Source organism: Callionymus lyra, chromosome 1, assembly GCF_982586985.1.
Source record: "Callionymus lyra chromosome 1, fCalLyr1.hap1.1, whole genome shotgun sequence".
NCBI lineage: Eukaryota > Metazoa > Chordata > Actinopteri > Syngnathiformes > Callionymidae > Callionymus > Callionymus lyra.
Genome location: NC_141818.1, coordinates 13418692 through 13433621, shown reverse-complemented (window position 1 = coordinate 13433621; position 14930 = coordinate 13418692). Strand labels below are relative to the sequence as shown.

Genomic DNA, 14930 nt, shown 5'->3' with positions numbered 1-14930 from the left:
CAGTAATTGCTCAAAAACCAATGGTCTAAATCAGACCAGAAATGTGGCCCTAGGACTGTATTTATATGGCCCTTGTTAGGGTCAAAGATCATGTAGAACTTAACCATTTAATTCATATAACTTTATTTTCTATTTATATAAAATTAGGGGTTTTGTTTGTAGGACTTTTCTCCTAAAAATGCTGTTTTCTATATCGAAAAGATTTACATTAATAAAACAAAATTTTGGAATAATGATTTAAATAGTTAAATAAGATGAAATTATAATTCTTTAAGCATATTTAGCTTTATTTAATTAATTGATTTTTTGATATTTGAGCTTGAAGGCCTCTCACAACAGCCACTCTACAAAATGTGGCCCCTGAGGAAATGTAATTACTAAGCTTTATAAATGGTAGAAAAAGGACAGTTATTTAAAGTTTAAACAGCGATAAAGACATGTCTGAGTGAAATAAAATGGATGTATATTTGTATGTACTACTATGTCTTAAATACCACATTAAGGTCAAAGATCATATGAACCAGTTTATTTATTTTTTATTATTAATTACTAGTCTCTAATTATGAAATTAGGTTTATATTTTTAGGACTTTTGTCCTTTGATTTTATCACGTTTATATATTTTCCCAAGAAGTTCAAAAAGCATTTGAAAAAGTTACTTTAAATATCAGATAAAACATAGTGATGTAAAAATTAAATGAAACAATTTATCTCGACCCTTTTAGTTGCATAAACCGGACAAAATAAAATGGACACATCATGCGGTCATGATGCTCCACGAGGAGTCCACCGGAGCGTGGTCGCCTCTGAGCGTGTCTTCCGTGTGCTGTCGCCGCGGCGTGATGTGGCTTCACCAGCGGGATGCTTATCTGACATGCGCCGGACACATGTCACTAGCGTGGCCCGAGGCCGGGGGCAAACAAGCTTCCCGGCGGTGGGCAGGTAGATAAAAGAGGCGAGTGACGCCTGCAGGATCCTTAAGCTTTTTTTTTTGCAGTGTTGGACCTCTTACGCAACATTTACACTGGAGAGCTGACAAAACCTGGTGGGCAGGAACTCATCCCTTCTTCTCTTGCTGTTGTGTGAAAAACACACTCATCGCACCTGTCTGGTGGAAAACATTTCTCTTCAAATGCATCGACTTTAAATGATTTTTAACATCTCTCATCGTGATTGGAATTCGCTCAAACGTTCCCATATGGTCCGTCGTGTCGCATTCTTCATACGTTTGTGTTTATTAAACACCTTCTGGCATCTGATTGTTAGCTTTGAGATTGAAAAACATTTTGTTTAATTTACCAAACAAATGAAAGGTATTAATGTGGCCCTGCAACTGTTACACAGTATTTGCCAGCACGAGGTGTTCCTTTATCTTTTTTGTTTTTGGGTGTTAATGGGCTCGCTGCCCGTCCACTGGGATCTTCCTGCTGCCCCAGATGGAGCGTTGCCCGCCACAACAAAACCTTTCGATACATGGATACCTGAGCTTGTACATGGATAACCTACAATATTACCTCATACAGGCAACTTGTTGGATATTAATAAGGGATGTAGTTGTTAAAATCTGGTCGGCCAATCGATTTTAAATGGTGTTGTTGCCTCTAATTCAAAGTAAGTAAGTAAGTAATTTGTATTTATATAGCGCTTTTCCAGACCAGGGTCACAAAGCGCTTAAACAATCTAAACAATACTCAATAAAATATATACTTTAAAAGGTCAAGATAATACTGAGAACAACACAGGATGGATATATATTTATTTTTAATTAAAGTTTTCTATTGAAGATTTAGCATTATATCACATTACATACCTAAAAAAAAACCCACGCATTTAAATAATGATTAATGAAAAATAGAAATGTGGCAGATAATATATACAAACATACAAGTCAAGTTACATTGAAAAGCACAACTGGCTGCCATATGTTTTTAAATATAGATACATTTTTTCCTTTTTTTTAAGTGCTTAATCCTTTGTTTTCATTTTCTTCTACGACTTCAACTGATCTTTTACAGTTGGCTATCACATACACATTAGAGTCCCAGTTAGTTAAATGTTTAAGTAGCATTTATTTCCAATTTCATTTCATCCATTTATTTGATAAGGACAATGCATATCGATAAACATCTTCAACATTGGAGGATGGGTTATAGCAACGACGCTAATTTACTGTCTGTAGTCCCTGAATTACATTTAGTACATTTATTTATTTATTATTTGTGACAAAGAGAGGTTATAACAGTCATGGTTCATGTTGATATGGTGGTCCATTAAGATAAGATAAGTAACTGATTAATATGTCCAAAAATATTCTGAATAGTAAGTAAAATTATTAAAAATGAAAGAAGTAACAACATTTCATTTAAACTCATATTTGGTCAATTTAGACGTAGCGAGCTGAAGGATTTTGGCCCCTTGTGTGATTGAGTTCTCCCCTGGTTTAAGAGAAATTCAGCAAGAGAAGGATCGCGTTCTGTAGGAGCTTTTCTTTTGTGTTGCTTTTACCCCGAGCTGAACCAAGAAGAAAGCCATCACATGTATCAACAACATGTTTAGTCTGTGTTTTTTTCCCTTTAACACTGTGTCCATTAGCAGAAGGGGGGGGGGCGGCTAATGTGTAAACAGATGTGTCGGTAAAAGATGCTAAAGAGCCGAGTCAGGGGAGACCAGCGAGCAAAAAAAAAAAAAAACTACCTACACTTAAATCCCCGGAGGACTCGTGCTCTTTCTTGGCTCTCAGAGCGACTCTCAGTGGGAGAAATCGATGCTCATAGGTCTTCATCTCTGGCCCGATGCGAGGCAACCATATTGGCCAGAGGGCTGACACCAGCACGTTTAGCCGAGGCTGGAGGAGGGCGAGGAGGAGATGGTGGAGGGGATGAGGGGCGGTGGTGGTGGTGGGAGAGAGAAGGTAAGAAGGAGTTGACTCTCTCCCGCTGAGCATGGTTGTGCCGCTGCTAGGCTACGTCACAGGTGCGAGAAAAAAACGTGGGCGTGTTGAGAATCGGGGAGCCGGAGAGTTGGACTTCCTGTTGAGATGATAAATAGTCGGTCAATCGTGAAAATGAATAGATGCATTTGTCCAAAAAAAAAACAGGAGTAGCCCGTACACCTAAAATATGCCTTCAGCAGCCCGGGACTAATCCGATCAAATATGTGCAGTATGGCTGAGATGTGTGTTCTGCCTGAAGGTGTAGTGGGAGGAGGAGCAGAGGTAGGGGAGCAGAGTGTGGGCGGCTGGCGTACCGGCCCCGCTACATTAGCAATAAAGCTCTGTGTAATTAGCATGTCTTTGGTTGATAATTAGTGTTGTTGAGAGAGTGGCAGGGAGGGTGTTGAACTGCCTCCATGAGCCATGTTTGAGGAAGCCGGGGGGGGATGCGGGGAGGGGGGGGGCTTTGTCTTCTTTGTTTTTCTCCTCATGTCGTTCATATATGATGTTTATTGTGTATAACGTATATAGATAAGAGGAGTGTGAAGATTAAAAAACCGTCCCGCTGGCTTCATTGTTGTTCCCGGGAGAAGTGTGTCCAAATCAACGCTGTTTTTTTTTTAAAATGTTGACTTGGAATTACTGCTTCTATTCTCATAGTGGACTTGTCGTTGGTGAAAGAAAAATACCTTTTAAAGACAGATTATTGTCAGTTTTATTGGGATCCAGGTGTCATTTGAATTCATCTTTACAGCCCAAGATGCACCTCTTTTGAGACTTAATGCATGCAATTATTTTAAAATATTACTTAAATAATCATATATCTATACTATATAAGTATGCCTTAGAGCAGAGGTCCCCTAACTGTTTTGAATGGGATTTACAGTATGTTGGTAGTATATTCACGGACTGATCTTCAGAGACAGTAAAACAGCATAAAATGTATCATAAAGAATTTGTGCTTCATTCATTTACACTAGTTTCCAGGTTTATTTCTTGAGGATACTTCACTTAAACAAGCGTTTTGACGTGTCAAGAGTCGTAGACTAATGTTACTTCAGAGAAAATACTATTTATTATTTACAAAATAAAACACATTTCAGACAGTAACGGTCGATAAAATTGAAATTATACAAATTATTTTATTTTTTTCTGAGCAGCAGTTGTAGGTTGGGGACCACCTTTACCCTAACTCACCCTATTTATTTGTCTATGAATTATGAGGTGGTAAGGTGTAGCTTAACAGACACTAAGTAACCAGACAAAAAAGAGAAAATAAATCTATTTCATCACCTTTTTTTGTTTCAACTTGCCAGTTGAAGACCTTGGCTCTTGCTAGGGTTTAAAGCAATGGTATCGGTTGCCATTTTAACTTAAAGAAACAATGTCTTTGTAGTAGGCAGTACATTTTAAAATGATTTTTATTCATAAGAATTTTACTTTTTGTTTTTTGACGATAGAATCCAGTCTGACTTCCATGCATTGGTGATGTAACGAAAGAAAGAAAAAACAACCTCAGCACTTTTTGTCAAGACGGTTAAACTCGAAGTACTTCATGTTTCAGAGAACAAGACGTTCCACTGAAATCCCTGATACTCTTGAGTAACTGCATCATACCTCTGTACTGTTATCATGGTCTGTTCAAACAAATCCTGGTTCAAGATAAAGCTACTCTGGCTTCGGGAGACAGTTTAGATCAAACACAAGCAGATCTCTTCGTCACTGGACGTCCAAGCGAGGTCCAAGTATGTCGTCCTGGCAGGTCTACAGTCCCGTTCTCAGTGTGGCTCCAGATAAAACAGTCGAACACGCAGCTAGATTTCCTAAACTCTCCCTCTGCCAGGTTGATTTCCTGGACATGTGAAGGGCTTACGGAGCGAAGAAAAAAAAAAGCTTGGAAGGGAAATGACGACAGAATATCTCTTACGCTTCTTTTCAATTCATCCTGCGGAATAATCGCTTTAAAGCTGCTGTTGGCCGCTGACCACGCAAGTATTAATGTAAACAGCACATGAATGAGTCCATTATTCCTCGCAGATCAAACCCAAATCTGAGCAGCGCTGCCTGGCTCTCGCTCGGGATTCGCTTACCACCTCGAAACCAACAACAGTTGGTCCGTGGCTAAGTACAGTTTTACACTGTGTGGAAACAAAAGATTTGATGTAAGCGAACAAGCTTAAAGATTTGCTAGTGAGTTAGAATGATGACGTATGTGTCGGCAATACAATCATTTGTATTACCTCTGCCAAGGAGGTATTTGGGATTCGGGACTATCCAAGATCTTGAACGTTTCGTCAACTACTTCATTTTACTGTGTGTACCAACACCATTCTTGAATGTTGAAAGTACCTTTATTGATTTTATATTTTGGTTGTCAAACAATGACCTTGATAGAGGTATTATTTTTAGTTTTTTCTAAGGAGGATATGTTTGTGTTTTTTGTTGTTTTCATTTTGTTGCGAGGACAATTTATACACTAAATGTTGACAAGAGGACAAGAAACTATAGTCCAGATGGTAGTCCATGATATGGCTATTGCAAATCCACAATACCTTTTGCCCACACCATGGCGCTATCCTCCTCTTTTTTTTTGTTTTCTCAGTTTCTACTGGGTTGTGCATAGTAAGTAAGTAAGTAAGTAATTTTTATTTGTATAGCGCTTTTCTAGACCAGGGTCACAAAGCGCTTAAACAATCAAAACAATATTCAATAAAGTATATACTTTAAAGATCAAGATAAAACTGATAACACAACAGGAGTTCCAGAAAATCAAGGAAAAGCCTGAACAAATAAAAATGTCTTGGGTATCGACGAAAATCTTTGATACTGATACTGATACCTTCACTCCGATACCGGATAACGGTTCCATAACAATCCTTTCTTCAAGATGACATTACACATAGTACAAATCGGTCAGCTACCAGTTTTTCTTCATAAGTATCAAACTTGACACCATAATATGGAACACCTTTCGATACTACCAAGCATTTTGGTCGGTGCTACTAAAGAACCAAAGTTCAGTAGCCGGCCCTAGTTGTGCGAGCATGCTCTGGAACTACAGTATTTACCTCTTTTCAATTTCATTAAAAAAGGTATGTTATCTCCCAACATAGGTGGATCATGCTCAAGACAAGCAATAACTATATATCCAAACCATCTTTTAGTTATTGTACTTGTTTACTTTTTAATCGAATAAACAACCATGGCTGCTAATATACAGGTTCAATTCAAACCGTGAAGATAAATGTATATACTGTATATTTGGTGGATGTATCGGCTCAGGTTTGTACCTTAAAGAAACGTGACAAATGGTTCGAACCCCATGGTATCGAAAGCATTGTGATGACCTCAGCGAGTGCAACACATTCTTCCCCTATTGGTTCAAGTATCACATGGCACGGCACATGTCTCTTGCTTCTAAGCTGACCTCCCCTCCTGCTCCCAAGACTTGCCAGAAGAAAAAATAAAGGCAGTTTGCCAATCCCATTTCCGGCAGATTAATCTAATCTGCGAGTTCAGCTCACCCGGTAATCTTAAAAAGCAGCGGCGAGAACTATCCGCCTTGTTTGTTTTTTTTTCTTCTTCTTCTTTTCTCCCCCCTTTACCTGGAAGGAGCTTGTCAATGAGAGCGCAAGGGAGAGGGCGAGAGAGAACGATGTGTGAGAAGGGAATGAGGGAGGAGAAAAAAGAAAGAGAGATGGAGGCTGGTAATTATTTCCAAAGGTCATTCTGTTAATGACTACCCACTTGGCTAATGAGATTCAGCAAAGCTCCCTCGCCATGTTTCACCCTGCGTTTGTTTCACCCGTGTGCCAGGATGTGTGAGAGGCACAGGTGTGAATTCAGTCCAGCGACCATCCATAGGAGGAGCGGCGGTGGGTGATGGGAAAGTGGGTACAGGAGCCGTATATCTACTTAAAACCAGGCGATGGATTTTTTTTCTTCTTCCACAAATGGTGTTAATTTGCTCTGAACTCGAGAAGAGAGACTGCAAGTCTCTGTGTCTCACTCATCATGTGATGTTTTTCTCTTTTTCAAGTGATAGTTTGTTCTGCACACATCCGAGAGGTTGTTCCGAGGCTTTCAACAGAACATTGTCCTCAAGGCGTTTCCAGTAAAGATGGCCGATTAAATCTTTTTTTTATGACTATGACAGGAATGCAAGAAGCTAATTTCTTTTTTTTAACACGGGCCATTTACATCAAATCAAGGCTCTCGTGTGATGCAGTCTTAAATCGAGGCGTCCATGCCAAATGTCTTGAGTGGCCGCCTCTCTTTCATGCAGACCAGTGCATGTGGTGTGACATGGGTTTCGGCGATAAAGGGGGCGGGGCCTTTGACACGCGGACACAGAGCGTCAGTGTTTACAAGCGGCAGAGACAGGCGACAGGACTGTTTTTGCTGGTGAGCCGGGGGATTAGGATCTGAAGCGGCTTTGACATAAGTAAATTAGACTTTTGACTTTGGCAAGCTCACAGCCGAGGAAATGTATTAGAACAACGACATGTGTCGGAGCAAGAGAGCGTGTCTGTAACTGAAGTCAATCAGCTGCCGAAGACATTTGTTTTGCTTGTTCAATTGAATTATGAGTCTTAAAAATAGACAAATATGTGGTTAAGTTATGAAACGGTAATACTTAACAGGAAAAAACAAGCTTCATGAAAACATTTTCTTTAAACTTTAACAGCAACTTTTCGCATCACATTGGTGCAATGGATCTATAGATACTGGAATAAAATACATTTAATTGAGACAGATTTTTTAAGAAAATTGTTTTAAGCAATGTTTTAAAAAATGTAGTTAATTAGAAAGTCATGAAGCTGACTTTTAAATGGAATTACCATCTGGATCCACATTTCATTTGAAGATCTGTCACCCTTAGTAGTGCAGACTGAGCCTTTATGCAAGTGATCGGTCTAAATATAAGGCAACATTTTGCTGTAAAATAAATTTAAAAAAGGGTCTTTACTTCAACGTCTGCTCCCTCTTACAAAATATGTACTTTTTTATATCAACGAAAAGTCAGTTTTGTAGAAAAACTACTTTTTTTCTTTCACAATCGGCTCATTGCAGTATTGCGTGTTGGATCACATTACAATAATAACTGCCCACGTCAATTCTTTTTTGTTCAGTTTGTCTCATAAAGTCATCATAAAATGCTTCTTGTTCCAAAAATAGTCTGTGGGGAAGCTAAAAATAGTTTCATAGCTGGCGGTCTTCTCTTAGAGCGAATTGAAGAACAGGAATCTCTTACTTTCTCTCGCTCTCTTTTGTCTCGCCGGGAGGGGGTGTTTTTTTTGTTTTTTTTTAGTATTCAAGTGTCATTGTCTTCTTAAGCATCTGGATTTCTTCTTCCTTCTGGGAATCGACCATGAAGAATTGCGGTGAGCCACCAGATGCATCAGTGAAAGGCCCCAAGGTTACAGTAGAGAAGCTTTTAATTATTTGATATTTAAACAAGCAAAGAAAAAACAACTCAAAATGTAATCATTTTAGCAACAAAAAAAGAGGTAAGAATCTTTTGGAAACATCTGTCCTCAACACATGGCCCACAGAGTTAGATTTTTATCAGACTCTAACCCAACAGGCAGAGGCAGTTTTTTTTTTTTTAAATGTCCACATGTTGATATCGAAGCCACGCAGACACAAACGAAGTAAAATAAAAAAAAGTTTAAAGCATGTTAATATGTGGTTGGTGTGGTGTGCAGCCACTTCTGAAGCCACGTTGCCAAAAGACTTTTCCATTATACGACCCAAAACAATTCACCCTGGCCATTAAGATGAAATGATCCCTTGTTCTTTTGAAACTATTTGTGGAAAATTCTAAATAATGGAGGGCTATTTTTAACCGTGGCATTCCCTGCCCTGCCTCGAGTGCGCAGCACCCCCCCTACCCCCCCTTTGGCCCCTGTCCCTTGCCACGATTACAGCTTTGGGCTGGGTTTGGAAATCCAAGGTCACACGGCAGAGGTCAACCGGCTGGTCATTGTTACTCAAGGCCTCCCTCGGGCTGCCTCTTCCTGCCGTGGCACCGGGCGATAAGAGAGGCAAAGACAAAAGACGATAAGTGACGATGGTGTGGGCGGGGCTTAAAGAAGAGGCCGAAATAATCCGAAAAAATAATGACGCAGTCACTCACTCATATGACACCGGCCTTAGTGAATTCATTTGTATGTAGAATCCAAAGCACTTGATGGCGAATTATGAAGCGAGCGAATTGTGGGTAAACACACAAGTGCCCCCTTTATCTCTCTCTCCGAGCCGGGGCGTCTCATCACGTCTATCTGGGTAATCGTACTGTCCATCATGAATGACCACTTTGTTCCCCGACGCCGAGATGCTTCAGGAGCAAACAGTGTTGGATTCCGACATGTGCTCAGTGTGTGTCGCTTCCATATGGGAAACACTCCACCATCTGGTATTGTGCAGCACTCTCCAGCAATGAGTGCGATATGTCTATGAGCGCCGAGTCTCTTCTGTACGAAGACTTGTTTCGCTAGGTACGCTTGTAAAAAGAATGTTTCAGATATAACCCCTTTTCTTTTTGGCGAAGGACCTCGTGTCGACTTTATCGAGAAACGCTTTTCGCCAGCGGGAAACGATAGACTCCAGCGACGATCCTTTGATTCCTGATTTTAGTGTAGCTGAGCATCAAGAGAAAGTGGCTTCAAAGCGACAAAATCAATGATAAGCAATTGATGTGATAGCTTCGGTGCAGAGGGATGTACAGATGATGATGGAGAGAGAGAGAGAGAGAGAGAGAGAGAGAGAGGAAAAAAAAAACAGAAGGGGACAGTCTGTGATTTGGAGGAGTTCAATTCCTCTGATCGCTAACCTACTAAAATCAGCCATCTCCCGTCCCAGAAGCCCACTTGCACATGCACACCGTGTCGCCGTCGTCCATGGGTATGCCCCCTCGACATGATCCTGGCATGTTCCAACCACGCTTCATGAAACTGCGGCCTTCTTGCCTTTGGTCTGCCATCTGCTTCCAATGAGCTAAGCCAGCCTGATCCCTCTGATGTTCCCTTCACTCGGAAAAGCAGAAAGAAAGAGTGAGAGACAGAGGGGTTGAGACACATACGCACAAAAAAAAAAAAAAAACTAGAGCAAGAACGAGAGAATGAACTGAGACAAATGAGAGCATGTCTTGAGTTCTGTCTGCCCCTGCCTCTAGCAAGGCCACCCTTGCTCTGGCGATAGAGGGCATGAATCCACAGGAGGATCTGACATTTTGTGATGGGATGGGAGTACGAAAGCCTCACCCCTATTGCTACATCACTCCATATCAATTTCCTTTGTCGAAATTGAGTTTCCTAGCTCTTAAACGAATACTTCAAGTGTTTGGAATTAAGAAGATAGACCCTGCCAACGGTAACAAAACAAAATTATCCTCCAAAAAAATGGTGTTTGTGTTTAAGGGATAGTTTTCCCAAAATTAAAATTTCACTAATTTTCTACTCACCTTCATGTCGATTTAGGGTTGGGATTAATCATAGGAGTAACCCTTGTCTATTTGGAGTTACAGGCAGAAATGTATTTCCATATGGCGGTCATGGACTTTTATTGCTCGTCCTCCTCGTCCAAAAAAGACACTTAAACATCTCCAAATACCTACATACACTGCTCGACTGATAAATGCACGACAAAAAAAAACAAAATCTATATTTTAAGCTTGTTTGTAGCAGAAGCTAAAATGCTAAAGACGTTTTTTTTTCTTGTCCATGTTGCATGTTAGCATTTTGGCTTCTGCTACAAACAAGCTTAAAACAATGACTCACTTAAACACTCTCTGAACAATTTCTAGTGTCAAAGCTTCAATACAAAAAGGGACATGACAGACGAGCAGTTTGGAGGTAATTGGATGTTTTTAAGTTTGACTTTTTGGACGATGAAAAAGGGAGGTTTTCTCACTGTAATTTCAAAAAGATTACTCTGAAAATACACCCTTAGTCAGCATGAAGGTTAGTAGAAAATGAGGGATGAACTATCACTTTTGTTAACGTAAACAACTAGAGCTGCAATTAATGCTAAAAAACTAGGGACCATTAAGTTAAGACCTTCATTTAAATGGTACTTTAATCATTCTTGTTCTACTGTTTATTCCGATAGTGTAGTAAGGTAATTATTATTACACATCTTGATATATTAATTTTTTTTCAAATCAAAACATTTTTTAGATAAAACCTGAGATTAATTTGTGTAATCTTAACCTTAAAACCCATAAAAAAAACAGTTTATAAAATATGTGAAGTTAAACAGAATTGTTAAAATGTTTAGCTTAGCTAGTCATAGCAGTGCTAACTGCAGTCATTCTGAAAAATAAACATTTCATCCACGTTATTGAAAACCTGTGAGCAAAAAAAAAAACATGAACAAATGGTGTGAGACGCAGAGGTGGCGGCAGAAGAGTTTAGGGGTGGCGTCACCCGTCCCTGGAAGACCCGCCAGACCCACGTAGAACTCACACCCGACACCCTGTACGGTTTCACATATAGCTCCGTTAGGTTCGCCTGAAAAATAACTACCGTGGATGTTACATTATACTATTTAGGTTAACTGATAGTGTGGATATATTCTGCTTATTAGCTCATCCGCCCCAACATCCGAGACATGACGTACCGGTCTTATAGATAACGCAGTTGGCCTTTAGCACAACAGCTGAGCAGCTGAAGGGTACTGATGAGACGGTCGTCTAAATATGTAGGACGCTGTGTCTATGCCATCGCTGCCTCACAGGGGCCCGGTGACAAGTCGAGTCATGAGGGAGCATCATGAAGAAGGAGTTTAATTAGGAGCAAGCTTCCAAGGGGGCCACGGAGAGAAAAAGACACCCAGCCGGAGCCCGATATGCACTTTTTCTTTTTTTTATTATTTTCTTCCGAGCGTATCCTATGTATCGCGCCGTCTATAGATATACTGCAGAGGTTTTAGACAAACGTAAGCCGATGCCCTGATGGCGAGCGAGCGGCTCGGCAACCGAGAGGGCCTTCTATGGTTATACGAGGAGCCCGGCGCGATCCCATTGGCCGGCCCGGTGTCGAGTCAGGGCCTTGGCAACAGGTGTAACGGCCGTTAACAGGTGGGAATAACTGGGATGCGTGGCATAGTGCCCTTGTATCGCACCCTTGATGTGCTGAGCCCTGTTGGAAAGCTAAGCCGTCACCACATGCCTCAAAGTCATATAACACCCCCCCGCCCCTGGACCCCCGGCATCAACAACAACTTCTCCCCCTCCCACCCACCCCCCTTTTAAACAGACCACCACTTGCCCCGTATATGGACCCTCAGCACTAGCCTGTCGATTCCTCCCAGAATGGAAGTGGATCTGTGATGCTGGCTGAGGTAGGAGGTGGAAATCTTTGCAAGGAGGAAGAAAAGTTATTTTTTGTATCTTCAAGAAAAAAAGGCCAGCGGTTCAGTCTTCTGTCAGTTCAATACCATGCATCACCAGGACCAGGCATGAAACTACACAAAAGAAATACGTTTTTTTTTTTTTTTTTTTTTACATCTCGCACCTTTGCCAAAGAAGACGGCGGCACGAAACCTCCGTAACCCCTTTGTTCTTTTCTGTTTCCACTCATCCACCTCAGAGAGAGCCTGATTCACTGAAGGTCTTTTCTTTTCTGAAGTCAGATCTCCCGCTTCCCGTGGTTGATTTGTTTAGTGTGATTTCCTGAAGACTTGTCAAAAGATGAGAGAGACACTTTTTTTTGTTTAAAAAATTCAGAATTTCCAGATTTCTCGACTCGTAGGGGCCAAGCTGGGATTCGGAGCGCCGGGGAGAGTTGACACGCTTACGGTAGCTGCATTTTGCCACGAGACGCCTCAAGGAATCAAACAGTTATCGCTCGCACACACACACGAAAAAAAAAAAAAAGAAGAAGAAGCCCTCAAAGTTCACTAAAACCACATTGAAAACAAGGCTTTGTTGTGCCGACATGAGAGATGAGTGGATTGTTATTTGTTTTCTAAGCAGGCGGATCACTCCTTGTCACTTGTGCCGCCGTGTGTGATGGAGTAGCAGTGTCTCCTCGGTGAGTGAGCGCTGACGGAGGGAAACAAACGACAGAAAGGAGTTCGCCGAGATTAACTTATCGCGGCGTCTATCTTCCTCCTTCCTCACTCTTTTGCTCCCTTCTTTTTTTTTTTGATGCTAACACCCACTCCCACACACCCACACACATAAACACAGACCCCCCCCCCGTTCCCCTCCCACACGACACACACACTTGATCAGCATCAAATACAGGGTGTACTAAAGTAAATTTAATTACGTCTGTCTGATATGGAGCCTCGGATGAAAGTGGGAGCGCGGTGTGAAGCGTCGGCTGCACAGACAGAAGCAGGCCCGTGATATTCCTCCTGTAGACTAATCTCCCTTTATTAAAGCCAGGAGGAGAGAGGGAAGTGGTGGGGGGGTGGTGGTAGTGGAGGAGAGTGAAGGGAGGTGGTGGTGGTGGTGGTGGGTGCCTTTGATGAGATCTCTAACTGTCAGCTACTGTACTTTTTTTTTTTTTCTTCTTCACTCCCACTCTCGTCTTTGTCTCGTACTCGAGGCATCGGCTCGGCTTACACCTTGAATCTCATCCCCGTTTGTTATCATCATCAACCCATAACTGTAAAAGGACACAATTAATACCCCCCCCCCTCCCCTCCTCGACCACACTATCTCTTTGTCTAAGTCACGCTTCCTGCTCAGAGGGAGCAGTGAGCCAGTTTTTTTTTTTTTTTTTTAAAAGAGTGTAGCCATCCTGCCCCGCTGTTTGCAGGACGGTCTGCTGAGGGCAGGTGGCCATCAGGTGGCCGAAACTGAAACTGCTGCGATAAACACAAACTCATTTATGACTCGCTCTCTTTCACTCTGTTTTTACTGTTGTTTTTACAGTTTTAAGGTCCCTTTTTTCACCCTTTTTTATGTGTTTTTGATTTAATCATTGACCACAATAACACTACATGACTGTGTCTTCATTTTGTTGGCGTATTATAAAGTCTTCTCGTTATAAAGTTTATCGATGTTGAAAATCCGTTTGTTGATTGATAAAGATAAGTTTTAAGGTCTTAACATTTACTCATTGTACTACGTTTTTGTGTGATTTTGATTTCGTAATTCATACTTTAATTTTGTTTTCCTATCCTGGAGTAAAACGTGAGTGATCATGAACTTTTCAGTTCAATTTATTAGGCACTAATCCAATGTGAGTTACAGTTCACTTTTGCCCTTTGTTCGTTTGAAGTACATATTTTTGACACATTTTCAAGAGCTCATGAAATTGACTAGAGATGTCTGGTACTGGTTTTATAGACCAACAACATGTTTTTACATTCTCAAATATCTAGTTTCTGACTGACAAATAAAGTCTGATCAGTACTGAAATAAACAAAAACTCATCCCATAATTCTATCTTATTACTTATTGACTCTTCCTTTCACTCTATGAAATTATGTTGTTGTGTTTCTTACGGTTTTAACGGAATTAGAGTTAATTAGTTTGGTGCTAATCTTATGTGAGATTGTCTGGACATGCATTGGTAGGGTTCTTGGCCCTTTGTTCTTTTGATATTGTTGTGACACACTATAATGAATTCATGAAATGAACCAGAGATGAACGGTACTAGTTTGGTAGAATGACCCACTACATGTTTTACACTAAGGGTGTAGTTTCTGACTGACAAATGAATTCTGAGCGATGCCTGCAATAAGCAAACCCTCAACCCATAATTCTATCTTATTACCGCTTGTTGCATTATAGACTCTCTCTTTCACCCTGTTATTATGTTGTTTTTACAGTTTTAGTGTCTCGTAATTTTTGTGTTATGATTTCGTAATTGAACATAATTGATCTTCATGTTGTTGTCCTACCCTGGGATTTAAAAGTAATTTCCACTTAAAGATGAATCATGTACAGTTCAGTGACGTCGAGAATTATGGATTTAGAAGGGATTTGTTCGGTTCTAATCTGATGTGAGACTTTCTGGACATGGAAAGTGTTCTTGTGA

The 14930-nt window shown here is 40.7% G+C and overlaps 1 protein-coding gene across 7 annotated transcripts in view; it reads left to right on the top strand.

Moving 5' to 3' along the window:
- Positions 1-14930, top strand: part of mef2cb (myocyte enhancer factor 2cb) — a 69020-nt gene that overhangs the window by 34914 nt on the left and 19176 nt on the right. The window lies entirely within an intron of this gene.